The sequence below is a fragment of the Dermacentor andersoni genome, chromosome 10, assembly GCF_023375885.2.
Source record: "Dermacentor andersoni chromosome 10, qqDerAnde1_hic_scaffold, whole genome shotgun sequence".
Taxonomy (NCBI): Eukaryota; Metazoa; Arthropoda; class Arachnida; order Ixodida; family Ixodidae; genus Dermacentor; species Dermacentor andersoni.
The window spans coordinates 64,682,839-64,701,973 of NC_092823.1; the positions used below are offsets into that span (position 1 = coordinate 64,682,839).

Sequence of the window (19,135 nt, forward strand, 5' to 3'; positions counted from 1 at the left end):
GTTATTGCATGTACAATTATATGATACGCAAAATATATCAGCAGGCCGCTAAAGTTGGAGGACAGACGACAAGATTCGTGCTCGCTTTGAAACAGTTTGTCGTCTGTTCTTGCTTTTCTTCCCTTTGTCATGCATTGTAGGTGAGTAAAGATGCAATTTGCGTGAATGGAAACATTTTATGACGATTTTACTTTAAGAACTCATTATTTGTGTAGCCATATCCGCGTCTTAGGCGAAGCCTCTTACAACACCAGCCAACACAAGCCTCGCAGACACATATACCGTGATTCTCATGACGGCACAGCGCCCCTCAGAAAACTCCCATAGACGGTGGCGTCAGATTTCCCTCTAGGTGTTATAGTGAGAAACTCCATGTTCTATTCAGAGTTGTCTTCATGGAGGAAAGAAGCAATATAGGAGAGGCTCTGACGTCACATTTATGAAGCCGGAAAGGTGGCCATGTTGGCGTGCCTTCCCCCTTTGCGTCTCTAATGACGCAGCTCGTCGGAGCAGACGGCACGAGCTTTGAACTTGCATCGCCACGGGCCGCCGCAAGAGTGCGCTGCTCACACGCGTCAGAACAAAACCTACGAAACTTCTGTAACAGTTTTAGATAAGCAGACGCGCACCCTGTGTTTTCTTCCGTGGCACGTTGAAGAATACGACGAGGACCCGCGCAGTGATCACGTGATTTGCTCTTTTGCTGGCTGAGGCAATCATTCTTTCTTTTGGGGCGACTTCAATGGAATCCCGCCACAGGGATGCTTTTATTGCAGTTTACAATTTTATCAGAGAGACAAAAAGAGTACCTTGCTGAATTTCTAAAATTATCAATAATTTCTATTATTTCATTTCTTTACGTAAACTTATTTTATCAAAGTTCTTAACAATATTTTCATTACACTACTAAATTACAGTTCCATAGTCTCACGCTCGACCATTTAAATCTAGTTTCGCTTTACAAACCGCCTGTTTCTTAGCCAATCCCCCATAGTGGGTATGCGCCACTGTCTGGGATACAAGACAAGACAAGACTCGCGCACTCAAAAACCCCAAAACACAACCTTTATACGCTTACGCACCACACTCCAAACTCAGCTTGTCTCGCGAACGGAATGTGCTTCGGGAGGGATCCGAGCCGAAAAAAATCTTACATCACTTTTCGGAGGACGATTAATAGCAGCAAGAGATTCAGCAGCGAGGGTGCTGTGGCAAAGAAAGGCTGTTCGGCAGGCACACCAGTCCCAGTGGTCCTTTGCGAAACAGAGCACGTGACTTTCGCTACACTCTGCAGCGCATCCAGGCTGGCCGGAACCTAGACGCTTTCTTTCCTCCATGGTCGCATTGCATACTGCGTGATCACGCTAACAGAACATCGCCTCAGAACTCCGAGCGAAACGCCATATCCTGCTATCACTGTCAAATGCCTCAAACCTCCGGGCTAAAAATGCCCCATTTCTTTTCGCTCTCTTACTCTCCTTTTCTGAAACCACAAACTATGTGGTTTTGCAATTTCGCGGTGTCCGAAATTGCGCAACCAAGCAATTCTCCGTGGCGCGGCGCACCGTTCAACGAGAAACTAACTAAAACTCAACAAATTAGTTGCGGCGCAAGGGTCTCTCTCGCGCGCTCGTTTCGCATCTGCCAGTCAACGACGATGACGCAGCCCCGTTATAGGATGAACAAAGGCGCGCCCGCACCAGTCGTTCTCACGACGTTTTACAGCCCACGCGTTTTCTCGAAACACGACGCTCCCTGCGCGCGCCGCTGCTCGGCCCACGTCAAACGCTCGAAAACGAGCCCGGAGCACGGTGATAAATTTTAGCCACCAGGCAAACTCAGTCGTACATTTTTTAGCCAAACGTCGAGTGCACTGTATTGCTAATAAATACCGCTAACAAATATCACAGACAATATGTTACTAATGATATTAGTAGGGATTAGGACTAGTAGTAGATTAGTAAGGCTTGTTTTTTCTTTTTGTCTCTCTTTCGTGAATGATGCAAGTATGCTACCAATAACTGCCTCTTTTCGAATTGTATAATCCTTAGAACGGTGATGGTTGGGGCTATAGTTGGTTTTCCATTTTTAGTTTGTGCGGTACAGCGCGAAGCAGGGACAAAGGACGCAAGAAACCCAGGACAAGTGTCCTCATTTTTCTTGCGTCCTTCGTCCCTGCTTCGCGCTGTACCACACAGTCTAAAAATGTATAATCCTGGCATGTTAAGTCAAAATGCCGCAAAGCGACACATGTAGAGTCGACCAATTCTTCAACAGAAGGAGCGACCATTGGCCGCCGCCGGTCACCGCATTCCAACCGCGCGGGCGAAGAGATCAGCAAAAGTTTAGCGCGTGCCAGGGGCTGTGTCGTGCTGGTGGGAAGAGCCTAGCAGACGAAACTCGCTTCCAGTGTTGTATGGGTTAGGGTCGGGCATGAAATGGATGGTAGTTGGCCCATGCCGCCGTCCAACTCATCCACGCTGAAGACGTTGTTGAAGGGAGAGACTTCTCAACGAGAACGAGGAATATGGGATTTATTTACAGTATCTACATGAGAACGTTACAGTTCATCAGTCTAGCATGACTGAAAGAGGAATGCACACCGAACTGCCGACGGCGGCTGCTTAAATACACCCTTTTCTCCCTAGATCCCTAGGTGAGAGAAAACGGCCGTTCAACCCTCGACCGATGGGAGCGTCCAATGTCATCGTCGCTGACCCGCCTTTTGAGGGGGAGGGTTTACACATTCATTCCCGCACAGGTTTCACTGAGCACGCCGAGGTGAGAGGGTTCTCGCAGACGCCTCTTGATCCCAGTGTTGACTCCACAGACAGTGGCCGCCGCGTCTGTCCATTGACTAACGACTTCTAAGACGCGTGAGACGGCGCCACAAAACTTCTTCCAGGAGTTCCCCCGCTCCAATCAAACCGTGAAGGCGACGGCGACTCCACAAACAATACTTGGTCCGCCGACTGCGTCCAGACATCCCGGCGCCGCCCAGTTGGGAACGCGGCGCATTGAGGTCCTTACAAAACGAGTCGTCGCAGCAGACATCGCCGATGGGCTGTTGACTCGGCGCATTGTTGTTTTTACAAAGTGAGTCATCGCAGCGGGCCGGGCAGGTTTCGGCGGTCGCTTCTGTAGCTCGCGAGCCCGCGCAGGCCAATCGTAACAGTGTGCTTTGTGCGCATGCTCTTCAACTCTTGCTGATCCCGTCGCTTCGCGCTGTTGGAAGGCGCCGACCAGCCGCGGTCAGTCGGCGCTCGCACGCTATACTGTTAAAGAATCGGTAGACCATAGTGTTTCACACAATAATCACTAGGGGGAACTCTGGCGCCAGCGTATACGGGACGGTTCCGCGGGCGGTTTCAGCCGGCACGGGAATTATGGTAAGCACGCGGATATGCCTAAACTTCGTCCTTCTGGCTTCAAACGGATCCGCTACCTTGTAAAATTCGTCATTTTTAACAAAGTACTGCGATGAATTAACAATTAAAGGTACATTATTAAAATAATAATAATAATAATAATATATGGGGTTTTACGTGCCAAAACCACTTTCTGATTATGAGGCACGCCGTAGTGGAGGACTCCGGAAATTTCGACCACCTGGGGTTCTTTAACGTGCACCTAAATCTAAGTACACGGGTGTTTTCGCATTTCGCCCCCATCGAAATGCGGCCGCCGTGGCCGGGATTCGATCCCGCGACCTCGTGCACAGCAGCCCAACACCATAGCCACTGAGCAACCGCGGCGGGTGATTATTAAAATCCGACGGCAGGATTCGCGCACAGGACCTCTAAGCACGGAATCCCGATATTGAAACCATCACGCCACGGACACTTGCATCCACATGTGGCACGGAACGCCCTTACGAATTTCTTATGGGCAATCCGGCGTTTGAGACGCTTGGCGAGTTTCAATTTGGCCACCCCGATAGGTCGAGCCGCTGCAGTTAGTAGCGATTGTGCGTGTTTGCAGAGTATTCGGCACTAAGAAAAGTATAGACCACTTCGAATTTTAGCCCAGTGAAGATGGATAAAGCGTAATAAACAAAGCCACAAGAACGCCTCAATCTACAAGTACGAAGATCAGACAAATCCGTGTACTTCCCGTCATTCCCGCGGTGGCTGAAAGATCGCAACGCCAGAGTTCCCTCTAGTAATTATTGTATGAAGCTCAACGCGGTAGACTGCACGTTCTATGTGTTTGATATACGTATTTTACATTAAGATTCACCATTACGGTGTTTCACGAGGGGAATTCTTCCTGCATAATGTAGCTCGCATTCAATAAGCTCAAACTAAAGCGCAGCTTTCAGGAGAGCACACAACGCACCTCTTGCGCTGTCAGCCATGGTAAACTGTCAGGACATCCAAATTAAAGAAATGCATGTGAAATTGCGGGGAACAAAAAAAAAAAAAAAACACTAAAGAACTTGTTGTTTGAGATCCAGCGGCCCGGCTGGACAGCTCTGGGACTCGATCCGGCACGCGAGTCACGTGACGCGTGGGATGCGGCGCCTCACGTGGGAAGTGCGCTGCATGCGTGGGACTCGCTTGTCGCGCCAGCGCGTCCTGCAGCAGCTGCTTCCGGCGAACATGTCCATCTCGATTAGTTCATCGTGTACAGCAAAGCAAACACGCTCTTCTCCTTAATTGAAAACTTCAAAAAAAAATAAAGTACGAAAGGTGGTGACGAGGAAGGGGAGGAGGAAAAGAGTAAAAGAAAAACAAAAGGCCATCGAATGCAGTTATATTTGATGTGCACAGAGCAACACAAAACAAGCTCTCGAAGCGGCGACAATGGGGAATCAAATCAGCTGGCTTTGCGAAGAAGACTAAAATGACAGCCGTTTAGAGTAATTGTCAAAGTGGTGTAAGTGGTGTCTAACTTTTAGAAAAGACAAAGGTATTTAACAGCACCAATTAGCCGTATTTGGCTAAATCATACCATTCGTAACGTCCCTGGAAGCCTTTTCTTTCAAACATTGTCGCAGGGCAGTAAAAGGTTGTTGCTGCGTTTGAGGAATTTCATTCGATTCGTCACCAAAATCCGTGTACCCACAATGCGTTATACTTCGCTTTTCCGTTCATTCCCCTTCAACGTTTCGCTCTCCATCTACACAGAACTGAACGGTTCCATCCGGTCTTTTCCCAATCACCCATGGTAGGCAAGAAACATATTTAGAACGCCAAACCAAGAAAACGAGGTAACAGCGGCGGTATTTTCGCGCAACTGTATGTTGAATACAGCTGCTGGCAGAATCTTCTCGTTCCTCTTGGTCGTTTTATTTTGTTCTTCAACGAAGTTTAATCCTCTTCTTTTTTCACCCTTTGACGTTAAGCACGTCACCGCCCATCTGGCTGAGCTCACGCAGTATCTGCTCCCTATACGTCGACGCCCCTGCACGTGATGAGTTCTCTCGCACCATATCGAGTGCACCGCTAAGAGAGTCCGGTCCACTCGCTCTTGCCACAGTGCGCCTGACGGTGACAGCTCTTGCAATCAATCAAGAGTAAATCACACGCGGCCCTTCTGCCATCGTCGACGCGTAGGGGGAAAAAAACGAAGAAGACGAGAAAGTAAGTAAGGAGCCTTTCGCTACACCTACGTCTTTAGACCCCTGTTGCGACAGCATCACGTTCGCACAACTGACACCGACATCCTTTTTTTCAACAGCTCATACTTTTAACGCGATTGGCATTCCTTAGGATGCTTCGGCCACTTGCCGGTTGCCCGCGATCACCGCGTGCAACGTTTCGCGACAGCAATTCGGGCAGTGTTGCCACGGCTGCCCGTGTGCGCATGCGCGCAACGACCTGGATCTCGCCGCTATACGCGGACCTACGCGGACGACTGCAACCACTGCGGTTGAAGTAGAGACTCCCGAACACTCGCGCTTGCGGTGCAGTTCTTTCGAGGCACCATGGGAGGAAGCTTTTGAGAGCTCTTGCGGCCCCGCGGTCCTTCTCGCGCGCTGGAGGCGTGGTCGCAAAAAAAAGAAGAAAAGAAAACGAACGAACGAATTCGTCGAGCACTCGGGCTGCTCGCCATACCTGGTTGCGCTTCGCGACTTGAAGGTGCCGAAGTGTGCAGGGCCGGGTGACAACTAACAGTCTATCGAAATGCGAAGGTTGTGGGTTCGGTTCCCACCTGCGGCAAGTTGTTTTTTCATCCACTTTAATTTCCATTAATTTATCGTTTCTTCATTTCATTTATTAAGCACAAGTAATTTCCCCTGCGTTGACCTTGGTCTCAGTGTTTGTTGGCTTCTTATGATATGACTAATAAAAATCGGGCCCCTCGGTTAACCCCCTTTCTTCTCGTTGGTTACATAACAAGGGTCTCGAATCCGGCAACACTGATGCCTTCAGGTAGCATATGTGAGTTTATTGACCAGTTGCCTTCCCCAAAAAATACCACGTTCTCGTGGCGCCTGCGGCAAGAAGGACGTTCCACGTTCGCCGCCAAGGTCTGTGAGTGGTGGCGCTGGCTAACACTCCCAGGGTTCTACTAGGACACATAAGCGCCCAAGAACGTGGATGGGAAAACGGCGCCGCGGTAGCTCAATTGGTAGAGCATCGCACGCTAAATGCCAAGGTTGTGGGTTCGGTTCCCACCTGCGGCAAGTTGTTTTCTCATCCGCTTTAATTTCCATTAACTTATCGTTTCTTTATTTCATTTATTAAGCACAAGGTATTTCCCCTATGTTGTCCTTGGTGTCAGTGTTTGTTGGCATCTTATGATAAGTCTATCGAGGAAGTCACTCTGCAAGCGAACTGCGAACAACGTCTGCCTAGCGGTTCTGTCGTACGTGTTTCCGTTCGCTTTCCTTCTGTGATGCACTTAAATAGTTATCTTCTTCCCTTTCGACTCTCTATTACCCTCCCTCCCTGGACGTTTACTCCGCGTAACGGTAAGGACCGTAGGGACGGATGGTTACAGCAAACCAGGCACATCTTGTCCAATATAAGGGAGAGCGTAATATTGCACTCAATATGAGCTACACCACGCGTCAGCTCATCGCTTACGAGGCTTAGCGATCGCACGGCGGCACCGACGTACGAAAAATCGGTGAACTCAATAGCAGTAATAAGAACGGCGCCTAGTTCGCTCACATTTCTCGCGTCGATATCGACGCGTTACTGGCTCCCTCCCGTGCCGTAGCTTGTATTGATCGCGATAGTAATCATGCACACACACAGCCAGACGTTCGTAAGGCGAAAAATAAAGAAATAAAAAAAAACACACTCATGCATGCGCAACGTTTCAGCACACAAGTGCCCATAAGGCAATCGTCGGCCGAAAATTGGCAACAGCAAAGAGGGAAATGATTTCAGCTGTAATTAGTAAGTTGCTTTTCTATACAGTAGCAAGAAACACTATCCTTATTACCCCCAGATAAGATGCTTGCTAGGCAAGAAAAAGCGCACAAATGAAAGGCGGCTGGCGACGCCACCTAGAAGTTTCCGCACAAGCTCGTCATGAGCTCATCTAAGACGGCGTCTTCTAGAGCCTAGCTAATTGTTCCTCGGTAAAACTTGAATACAATGTGTTCTGCAGAAGCCAAACATAGAACACGCCAAGTTTTTAAAACGTTCACTGAGCCAATGGAGAGGTTTAGATTAGGAGACGCAAGCGGCTTGCGTACGCAAGAACTAGGGGCGACGGTACTGCGCATGCGCAGAACGAGACTTAGAGGGGTGCGCATGCGCACTAGCGTGGCCCCTATTTCTTGCGTGTGCAAGCGACTTGCGTTCCCCTAATTTAAATCTCTCTAATCACAGCCCAAAGAAAAAAATAAGAACAAGAAATACTTTGAAAACCACGACGTCACAATTGGCCACCGGCTGTGGGGCTTACGGAGCGAAATTCAAGAAGTGAAACTTTGACCTTGAATTTCTCCTCTAATAACCTGCCTATTTTAGTGCGAGAGTGGCCAAATGCTTCACCAGGGAGGCCAATTACTGTTCTGGTGAGGGAGCGCCATTGTTGAAGCTTAGTAGGCCTTCTTGATTAAGAACGGGTGCCAAGAGAAGGAAAGCGCGGTCGAGGACGGTAGAATTAGGCGGGGTGATGAAATTAGAAAATTTGCAGGCCCCAGTTAGAATAGGCTAGCGCAAGACACGTGTAACTGGAGACCGCTGGGAGAGGCCTTCGTCCTGCAGTGAACCTAATGATAGGCTGGTGGAGCTGATGATTACCCTACATAGCTATTATCGCGAAATTGAAAAAAAATGATGTTTTCAAAGAAAACTATCAGTCTAAAGTACTTGGTGCTTCTGTTTAGTGTCCCTTTGAAAGTTTTAATATGTATATGCGAACCGGACCCCGCACTTCGTTTCTTCAGTGGTGCTCCTAGCAGCCCTTTCTGCCCCTATACAGAAAACTTTAGCTAAAGTTTCATGACCAGCAGACTAAAACTCCCTACTATGAATTATGTAGCTGTTGCCGCGTAAGGTCTTTTGGATTTCAGGTTCTGTCAAGCTAGTGTCGTAGCTTTTAGCCCGACCCGAATAGAGTAACAGCGCATGGTGCAAGACAAACGAAAATTGGCAGTGGCTTAAGCTCGGATATGCCAGGATATACGTAGCGAAAGCTAAGGCATAGCATGGTTAGCCTTGGTTAATCTTGATTGCAAGTCCAGGTTAGACTGATTGTCTATCTATGTTGCGGCGTTTAGCCAGCCGTTCGGCGCGCTGTTCGTCTGTTTCCTGGTCGATTCGTTCCCTCTTCATCTCGTTGCGATGTCCATTACAGGCCTCCTCCTGCTTACCAGAATTGTCGCCGTCCATACTGCCGCCTCAACTGTGGTTGCGGCGCACGCGAGCTCTCCTTTCCAAGCCTCCGACATGTTATGAGACATGCGACGCAGCTGGCGAAGCAAGCGGAGGCGAGCGCAACGACGAGGAACGCGGTGCGACGTCATCTGCCTCCTCGGAGCACGGCCATGGCGAAATCGCAAGTTCGCGGCCAGTAAAGCTTTCGCTTTAAAAACAAGGACAAGAAACCACGGGTTGTTACTCTACTCAGCTTTATCACGTACCAAGTTAAGGTCCCTAGATAAAAAATTCAAGGGCCACTAAGTTATTCCTACGTGGATAAATGCGAAAGCACTGCGACCGCCACGCGATGCTTTGACATCATGCCACAACGCAAGGTCGTGCGTTCGATTCCCACAAACGGTCGTGGGTTCGAGTGCCTTAATTTATACCTCGATCTTACTTAACAGTCCCTTAATTGACTTCGCCCCAATTAACACAGAACGTCATTTGTTCGAGTCCCACCAAAGTCGAGGGTTCGTAGCCTTTTTGGACCATCGTGTGGTCACGCCGACGCCGCCAGCTACACCGGATTTTCCGCCTCATGAGTTTCAAGGTAGCGCCGTTCTTTCATCTAGCCGCCATCCTCCTCATCCTGTAGCTGTCCCGCCATTCCCCGTGCGTGATTGGCTTAGTGCTGTCACGTGCCATTTCCACGTGACCGCAGTGCCCCTCCCCCAAGAAAAATGGTTCAGCAGATTTGTTTTCGCGTGGCATAATGATTTACTGTAAGGAGTACAGTTTCAAAACGAGTATTGATAATAGATGTAGCAGGGCACAAACCAGAAACCATTTGTTCTAGCGCCTGCATTGAGATATTTGAAACCTTTAAAGGACCCTAGAGGCGATCCACGCAGGAGGAGGATTAGAGGAGGGAGGAAGCAGGAAAGGGGCACTGGCGAAAAAGAAAATTATGGGGTTTTGCGTGCCAGAACCACAATCTTATCATGACGCACGCGGTAGTAGGGGACTCCGGATTAACTTTGACCACCTGGGATTCTTTGACGTGCACCTAAATCTAAGTACGCGAGTGTTATTTTTATTTTTTGCATTTCGCCCCCATCAAAATGCGGCTACCGTGGCCGGGAAATTTCATCCCGCGTGCTTATCAGCGCTACACCAAAGCGATGAACCACGGCGGCATGAGATCGGCGCTACATCTTGAAACTTATCTATACACCATATACCAACCTGCAGAAGTCTGCCTCTTTTACGATATAACCGTCCAGTTATGTGTTGTGCGAGTTAAAGTTGACTTTATTTGCAAACGCGCTACATTGCAAGCAATGTCAATAGCAAAAGCCAAGCGTGTAAAAGAAGAAGGTCCGCACGGAAAGAGCGCCCCTCATGTCCATCCGCTCCTGCGCTATACATTTCGGGCCACAAACATTAACAAACATACACGACTCCAACCCAACATCGTACTCTGCTTAAGAGGAAGCTTTAGCTCGGGCACAACTCCCACGCGGCCTATTCAAATGCATGTAAAACGCAAAAACGTTTTTCGGAGATAACCCCTGGACCGATTTTAATGAAATTTGTTGCATTTGAGAGAGAACGTTAAATATTAGTGACTGTTGGAAGCGAAATTTCGATTTAGGTCCTTAATTTTGTTAAAAGGATATTCAAAAATTTGGAAGTTTGAAAAAAATAGAAGCGCCAAGTTTACAAATTCCTAGCTCTGCATAAAGAAATGATATCGCGGTTCTGTAAATAGCATCCGCTAGATCATTCAAAGCGGACAAATTCGACATGTCATTTTACATGTTACGTGAATTTGTTACGTTGGTTACAAGGGTTCTGCAGAAGTTGTATTTCCCTACTATAAACTGTTTTTATATTCATGTGTACCATATCAATTTTGTCCGCTTTAGATGTACTATTGAATACAATTCCCAGAATGGTATTATCATTTTTCGTTGTTGAGTTACAGAGTTGTAAACTTGATCGTTTTGTCTTTTGAAAATTTTCGATTTTTGCCAATTTTTAATAAAAAATTGACAACCTAACTCAAAAATTCGAAACCAACAGTCACTAGATTTTAAGTTTTTCTTTTAAATGCAACAAACCTCGTCAAATTTGGTGCAATTGTTGCCGAGAAAAACGAATTCTCCGTTTACATGTATTTACATAGGAGCACCCGAGCTAAAGCTTCCTCTTAAATGCGCAAACTGCAGCCGCGAAATGCATCGCCTGCGTGCGAAAGTACAGCGCCAAAGAAGCGTCGCTTGAGCGAACAGGGCCACACGTATACAAGCTATGGCTTACTTATGCACGCCCCTTCGCGGGGCAGTGTTAAAAACAAACACGGCGCCACTGCAGCCCTACAGTGCCACGAAAGCTTCACCCGACTGCCTCAGCGCACCAAGGCGGTCAGACTAAGATATACATACGCCATTAATTTGGAACAACTGCCGCACCAGGGCGGTCGAAGAAACGCCTGGCAGCTGGGGGGCAGCCCCAAAGACTTGTCAGCCCATCGACAACCTCCAGCAGCGTAGGCGTACAGCCACAGCCCGCGTTAAAGCCCCCCGTCGCGCGCGAACGCCCCTCTGCCCCGATTAATCTGTTCCGCTGGAAGAAGCCGTCCGGCTTCCGTTCCTACACCGCGCCTCCGCGAAATCAGTTGGGCGAGAGGGAAATTGGGAAGGGAACGGTTTTCGCGGCCGGCGCGGCCTCGGACGATGCGGGAAGGCGAGGATATTCGGGCCGTCCCTGTATCGAACCCCCGACGAATTATCGAGTTTCGCTCGGATCTTCGCGGAACTCGTCGTGACAGCTCGGACAGGCCGAGCTGCCAGGCGAACGCGATAGGCCACCGGTATGCGAGACTCGGATCTTTTTACCGTATTTACTCGATTTTTAACGCGTTGCCCAATAATGAAATGCTTATATAAATTCCGTCGATGCTCGGAGGCTTGGGCAGATGCCGCTCCATGCTGCAGCGAACCAATGGATGATGACAGGTTCTATACCGCGAGCTCGTATTATGTTGGAAAATATCGACGTGCAGGTTATACTGGAGTTATATACGAGGCTGTGCGGCACGTACCCAGAGTGGGCCCATTGTGGCATGCTCTGCAAACGTCGCCTCCCAGTGAGCGAAGCAACCTAGCAAGCAGACGATTGAAAAATGAAGCACAGTGTGCGCAGACGTTGTAGATTTTTTTCTTCCACTTCTAGCGGCCGCCGGTACTGTTCACATTTTATATTTAACTGCGCAACTCAGCGCGAGTTTTTACGGCTTGAAAAAAGAAATGGTCTTCAATAATAATAATAATAATAATAATAATAATAATAATAATAATAATAATAATAATAATAATAATAATAATAATAATAATAATGATGATGATGATGATGATGATGATAATAATAATAATAATAACTGCATTCAGCAGGCTGTTTTAGTTCACATTGAACCGCTGTGAGAAGGAGTGCCACACTATAATCAGACCTGACAGTTTTCTCGCCTGTATACAAGAAAAACGTTAATCCGAAGCCACCGAATCCAGGGACGTTCCCACGCGTGCCAGATCATATAGCGGGCCTTACGCATAAACATCACTGCGGAGCCACGTCTCGCTCTCCGCAAGCAATCACAAAAAAAAAAAAAGATGGATGGAGAGAATGAAACGCCAGGTATACGCATGCGCGCACCGTTGCTGTTGTAGGAGGTGCGATCGAGCCCGCGTCGAAAGTCGTGGCCCGGTTTCGCTGCCAGGCCGCGAGAACGAAAAGTGAGCACAAAGCGGGCCAACGACGAAGAGAAGTTTTTTTAAATAAATGTAGGCGCGGACCCAGGCCTCACTGCGAAATGTAGGACGAGGCATCAAACTCACGAGATGTACCTATACTACACGTGAACGCATGTGTGGGGGCAGAGAAATCACTCTGCTCGGCTTTGCAAAGGCATTGCAACGCAATGAATTCGACAAGCTTTGTTGCATGCCATCATCATCATCATCATTCAGAAAACAGGAGCATATGCAAAAAAGTGTATGAAAACATCCGGTACCCTAGCCAACGGCTAGTAGGGGTTCATTCGATATACAAACGGTGAAAAAGTAAACAAATCGGGTGTACCAAGCGGGTAAACCGGGATACTGGATTGCAGCAGAAAGGGAAACTAAATGTAAGCATTAAAAAGAAACAGTTAACATATACCCGCTGTATGAAACATTCTCACCGTGGTATTGCACTGCTGTCGTCATTCCATAAGTTAGCTCGGTCTGACGGATTATCCCTATCGTGCTTGAAAGACCACGTCTTCTCATCACGCAAATTGCACAAAAATTTCAGCCATGTCCGCGTATGTGGAGCGACACAAGAATTTAACTTTTCACCACTGCCTCGCGCTGTCCGTCTCTGGAACAGCCTTCCGAATAGCATTGCTTCGCTCAGAGATCATGATGCCTTTTGCAGTAATTTGGTCAAACGTTTTTCTCCACACTTTGCGTAAAGGCTGAGGTAGTACGCTTTACTTATCAATCCCACTACATTTACGTTTCCGATGCATTTTCAGGCGTTACGCCATGTGTTTTTTTTTTCTTGTTCTTTTTTAACATTACGCAGTGTATAACGTGTCAACGCAAACTAGCTAGCTGCTTTTATGTAATACAGTCTTGTTCTTGCTTTTTTTATGCAATGCTTATGTGTTCATTCCTGTTTCGTTGTTTTCTCTTCCTTTATTTTTCACATCATTCCGTAAATATACAAATTTATTCGTTCTGTGCAAATATTCGCATACTTTTATGCATCGATTTCTCTTTTACCGATTGTACTGGTGCTAAATTGCGCCGTATGCCCCCCTCACCCTATGCCTCTTCGTAGGCCTGCGAGGTGTGTGTGTGTGTGTGTTTGCGTGTGCGTGTGCGTGTGTGTGTGTGTGTGTGTGTTTGCGTGTGTGTGTGTGTGTGTGTGCGTGTGTGCGTGTGTGCGTGTGTTTGCGTGTGTGTGCGTGTGTGCGTGTGTGCGCGTGTGTGTGCGCGTGTGTGTGTGTGTGTGTGTGTGTGTGTGTGTGTGTGTGTGTGTGTGTGTGTGTGTGTGTGTGTGTGTGTGTGTGTGTGTGTGTGTGTGTGTGTGTGTGTGTGTGTGTGTGTGTGTGTGTGTGTGTGTGTGTGTGTGTGTGTGTGTGTGTGTGTGTGTGTGTGTGTGTGTGTGTGTGTGTGTGTGTGTGTGTGTGTGTGTGTGTGTGTGTGTGTGTGTGTGTGTGTGTGTGTGTGTGTGTGTGTGTGTGTGTGTGTGTGTGTGTGTGTGTGTGTGTGTGTGTGTGTGTGTGTGTGTGTGTGTGTGTGTGTGTGTGTGTGTGTGTGTGTGTGTGTGTGTGTGTGTGTGTGTGTGTGTGTGTGTGTGTGTGTGTGTGTGTGTGTGTGTGTGTGTGTGTGTGTGTGTGTGTGTGTGTGTGTGTGTGTGTGTGTGTGTGTGTGTGTGTGTGTGTGTGTGTGTGTGTGTGTGTGTGTGTGTGTGTGTGTGTGTGTGTGTGTGTGTGTGTGTGTGTGTGTGTGTGTGTGTGTGTGTGTGTGTGTGTGTGTGTGTGTGTGTGTGTGTGTGTGTGTGTGTGTGTGTGTGTGTGTGTGTGTGTGTGTGTGTGTGTGTGTGTGTGTGTGTGTGTGTGTGTGTGTGTGTGTGTGTGTGTGTGTGTGTGTGTGTGTGTGTGTGTGTGTGTGTGTGTGTGGGCGCGCGCGCGCGCGCAGCATTTCGGATTTGTAAACACTGTGCTTCAGTTTTCTTTCCTTTAAGTTGGCTATTCTCGATCATTCTTGTAGAAGGTGCGAAGTCCTGAATCAGAATTATGCTGTCTATAAAGTCGGCAGAGATTAGGTTTCTTTGCGAAATGCAACAAATTTCGATCCAATCGGCTCGGCAGTTCTTTAATGAGAGAATTTCTGTGTTTCGCAGTTACTTGAGGAAAGCAATCCAAGTCGTTCCGAAAGTAAAGCCCCCTCTCAGGCGAAAAGAAAATACAGAGGAAAGCGATAACCTTCCTTTAGAGTTATACCAATAAAAGCGCAGGTTAGTATGGTGTTTGTGCAACGCAAACGCGATGCCTATTGCCAAGATTTTACTGGCGAAGTGAAATAGCTCCTCATATATCCCGTATTACTCTTTAAAAAAAGCTATGCGAAAAGAATGCGGCAGCCTTACGGATTCCGTAAGAATGTCACGAAGAACATGTCCAATTACTAGACGGTAGAAAAACAGTCAGATGCTTTTCTCACCTTTGCTACAACGAAGACGCTCGGGCGGGGAGGGAAAAGAGAGAGAGAGAGATTTCTCACCGGAAGCCGTTCGCAATGAGCATTTCTTCGAGAGCCGACACGGGCAAAACAAGTTATTTTCGCCAAACGTGTTCCGCGCCCGACGGCAAAAACCAGAAGGAAAAAAAGCAATAACCGGAACGAAGGAGTCAGTAAGGCCAGACGAAACGCGCTCGGCACACTCCGCCAAATGAACGTCGATTACCGACTACAGCGGCGACGGCAAGGCCATGGCGCACAACAGCAGCAGCAACGGCCCCTAGCGAGCAGGCCAAAAGGCCAATGGGTCGAGCCGACAAAGGCCGTCGTGAGTTTCGCTCATTCTTCCGAGACGCCACAGCAGCGTCGGCAGCTACGGCGGGGAACAAGGCCTGAAAACAAATGGTGGCCCTCTTGATGACCTGCCTTCTCCGTGCACGATGAACGCCAATCGCCAGGGGGAAGAAGGGGGGGGGGGGGGGGGGATTACGTATACGTACGCATGCGCGCACAAAAACAGGAGCGCGGGGGACAGCGCCACCTCGTAGACAGCGACGTACTTAAGGGGTCGCAAAAATTTTTTTTCTATCCAGCGGCGACGTGCTCGGCCCGTGACAAAAGCCTTATGGGGCTCGTTTGCACGCGCGCGCATTGCGGAGACGAGCTTTCCGACTTGCAAATGAATTAGCTGCACCATTTTTTTTTTCTCAGCGACTGCGCGTTGGACCCCTGGGACCCGTTATTCACTTCGCCGCGTGTACGATAAGTGCTCCATCGCCAACACTCTTCTCCTCTCCCCCAAACTTTGTCGCTGTGTGTGAGGTTGCACACTCTATCCCACATATGTGTACCAGCAGGAAAGACGGAATGAACGGAGCTGGCGTTCTGAGTCAATCGGAGAAGGCGTAGCCAGCCAGAACTGACGAGACTAACTGTAGGCAACTAGGCAAAATTTGACAATATCCCGAACTGCACCACCCGACAATGGTCCAGCTGGATTTTACGCTTCCTACCACGCTTTAGTGACCTTCCGTTCAAGCTGTGTTCTGTCAGTGTAGGATGATGCTGCTGTTAAAAACGACCCGCTGAGGTGTAAGTTTTGCCAGCCAGTGGCGACAGCGGCGCCAACTTTTCCTGAAGAGCCACCGTCATCATCTAGCCAAACGGCGTCACTAAGTCTACTGTGTGCGGAGGACAATACGCCGCGTCCGCGACTCTTCGTCGCGGGATTGCTGAGATGAGTTCGACGAACCAGGCTTTGTGACTGAACACGCCACCGCCGACCTGGCCTGCCGCGAGCGGAGGAGTTCCCGAGGGGACGTATTTGGCGGCAACGTCCCACGCGCCTTTCAAGACGCAAGACAATGGAGAACCGGCGGCCACGCTGCGGGGGTCAGCTCGGGGAATAAGATGCGCCTTTCCTGACGTAAGCCCCGAGTTCTGCGAAGACCGTCTGACCTCGGTGGGGACCATGAAACATGTGCGGAAGCGTGTATGTGTAAGCCCTCCCGCTAAAAGGCGGCTGGTCTACGATGCCTGGTCGAAGGTTTCACTCACCTAGGGATCGAGGGAGGACCGAGTGTTTAAAAACCGCTGTTGTGCGGCTGCTCAGTGTACTTTCTCTCGCAGTCATGCTAGACCGATGAACTGCAACGTCCTTATGTAGATACTGTAAATAAACCCACATTCCTCGTTCTCGATGAGAAGCAGTCCTTCCCTTCAACAACGTCCTCAGCGTGGATAAGTTGGACGACGGCATGGGCCAGCTACCATCTAATTCATGCCCGACTCCAATCTTGACAGCTGGTTACGAACGGTGGGATTGACCTCCCAATCCTCACACTGCCAATTCTCGCCCTGTCGTTGCAAGACAGGTGTTTCCAGTCCGCGAGGCACTGCTAAGCGTCGCAGCAAGATTAACTAACTCCACCACGACTAACTCTTCACAGAGCTCGGACTGGTCCATTATGCGGGATGTATTTGGGCTTGACGGAAGTTTAAAGGATATCCTGTGGACGCTGTAGGATCATTGTAGTTCTTGAGCTGGATCACTCGAAGCGGCACACATGTTCTTGCACGAGTAATCGGGATCCAGAATAGACTAGTTAACAACAACCACTAAGTGAGTTTTTAACTATAGTTACATTGCCGCGCATATATGGCTATTTACTCATTGTAGCCGGCTAGTTCGCAAGGCGCATCCACTAGAAATGAATTCTGAGGGTGTCACCAGTTTTCGAGAATCTGCGCCGTCAAATTAGCGGTAAAAATGCACAATTGTTTTACTTAATTTGTCATCAAAACGCCGTTTTGTGCATTGAAACAAGAAAGTAACTGGAAAGCTAGCCCATGTATACGCATTTTGTCTCATGATTTGGGAATGAATATTTCGAAACTGGTCTCATCCAGAAAATCATTTCCAAGTGGATGTGGTTGAATTTTTAAACCTTTTAACCTTAGCTTGCGATAAGTGAGGCGTGAAGTAAATTTTTTAAAGTTAATTAGCAAATTATTGTTAATTAGTCGATTACGCATTTCTATGTTTCGTGAAAGTAATGTCCGCCTCTCGCTGTAATCCAGCTGAAGGACTAGGATTGTGCCCACTGCCGGAAGCCACTTATTTAAAGATCTGTAGATTATCAATGACAAAAAAAAACACTGCACATTGTAATCTAAGAGTATTGCGCCACAGATGGTTAAAACTAATCGTTACAGGTGTGTTGATTTGAGTGTCCAAGCAAGTAAATAAATCAGGAGCCATTCCATTATGTGAACGTTGATGACCAGCGAAGCTGTTTAGCACACCACACGGAGGCGAAACAAAAAACTATGGGGTTTTACGTGCCAAAAGCACTTTCCGATCATGAGGCACGCCGTAGTGGGGGACTCCGGAAATTTCGACCACCTGCGGTTCTTTAACGTGAACCTAAATCTAAGCACACGGGTGTGTTCGCATTTCGCCCCCATCACAGAGGTGACACAGAATTGTGAACAAAGGTACGAACCGTCTACCGTGATTTTTGCATACATTCGCATGGAGCCAGAGCGACCACGGGAGACCGGAAGGAAAGGAAACGAGATGCGTAAGCGCTTGGAACGCCGACAAAGAGAGGGCGGCGCGAACGTAGGCATGGCCGACGCGGGCCCAAGTGCAGTATCCGTCCTCATCAGCTTAATATCTGACACGGCTTCTATTCGGTCCCAAGATATCAAACTTATTTTTTGCAAGTCGGCGGAGTGCTTGAAGCCTGCATCACCTCCGCCGCGGGTCGGCCCGGTACTGCACTACCTTCGGGATCGGCCCATGGTTTTTGCACACGCACACGAAAGAAATGCACGGAAGCCTAGCCATAAACAGCTTCGGCGTAATAAATCAAAGTCTTCCGAGGACGGTGTTGCACACAGTTTGTCACTACGGCCGCAGGAACGCCGAAATCCGGCAGTGCGCTAAGCCGTCCAAGCCGCGAGGTACAACGCCTTTCCGCCGTCACGCGTCTTCCCGCACCAATACGTGGGAGAAATAAACAGCTGGGGTGCTGCCACTTTCCGGCGAGACACAACACAGAGCCAGCCGTCGGAACCAATCGAGTTATCTGCCACGAACGTGGCGGAGGGATGTTGCGAACGTGCGTGCGCCGGGAATAAAGGGCAAACGAGGAGAGGGGGAGAGGCGCTCTATAAGAGAGAGAGAAAGAGAGAGAAGGACTCGCGTAATCTTGTTGACGCCGGGCGGTCTATGGATGCTCCCTACGCAAGCCATTTCCGCGTGGACGGACAGAGGGAGATTGTGCCTCGTCCGAACCACGCAGCCTGTGCATTTGTGTGTTCGTTGTGGTCGGAATCCTTCGGGCGCGCTCGGAGGTGAAGGTCGACCGGAAAGACGGCATTCCCTCCTCCTCGTTTCTGCCAACATTTCTGTTGTCTTCAGTTGCCAGAATACAAAGAAATAAATATTGAAAAAGAAAGCATGACCCCGCATTATCTTCGTTCTTTTCATTTTTTTTTTTTTTTGAGCACGGGTTGCTGCGCGAGTTGTTATAGTCATAAAGCTTCAGAATCATCGATGTTTGT

At 48.6% G+C, this 19,135-nt stretch overlaps 1 protein-coding gene and 1 pseudogene across 2 annotated transcripts in view; one reads left to right on the forward strand and one right to left on the reverse strand.

Annotated features, from left to right (window-relative positions):
• The window catches only part of disp (RND transporter family member dispatched), a 481,275-nt gene that overhangs the window by 304,589 nt on the left and 157,551 nt on the right, over positions 1-19,135 (reverse strand). The gene's annotated exons all lie outside the window — the stretch shown is intronic.
• LOC126546501 (U2 spliceosomal RNA) lies at positions 18,195-18,375 on the forward strand (annotated as a pseudogene).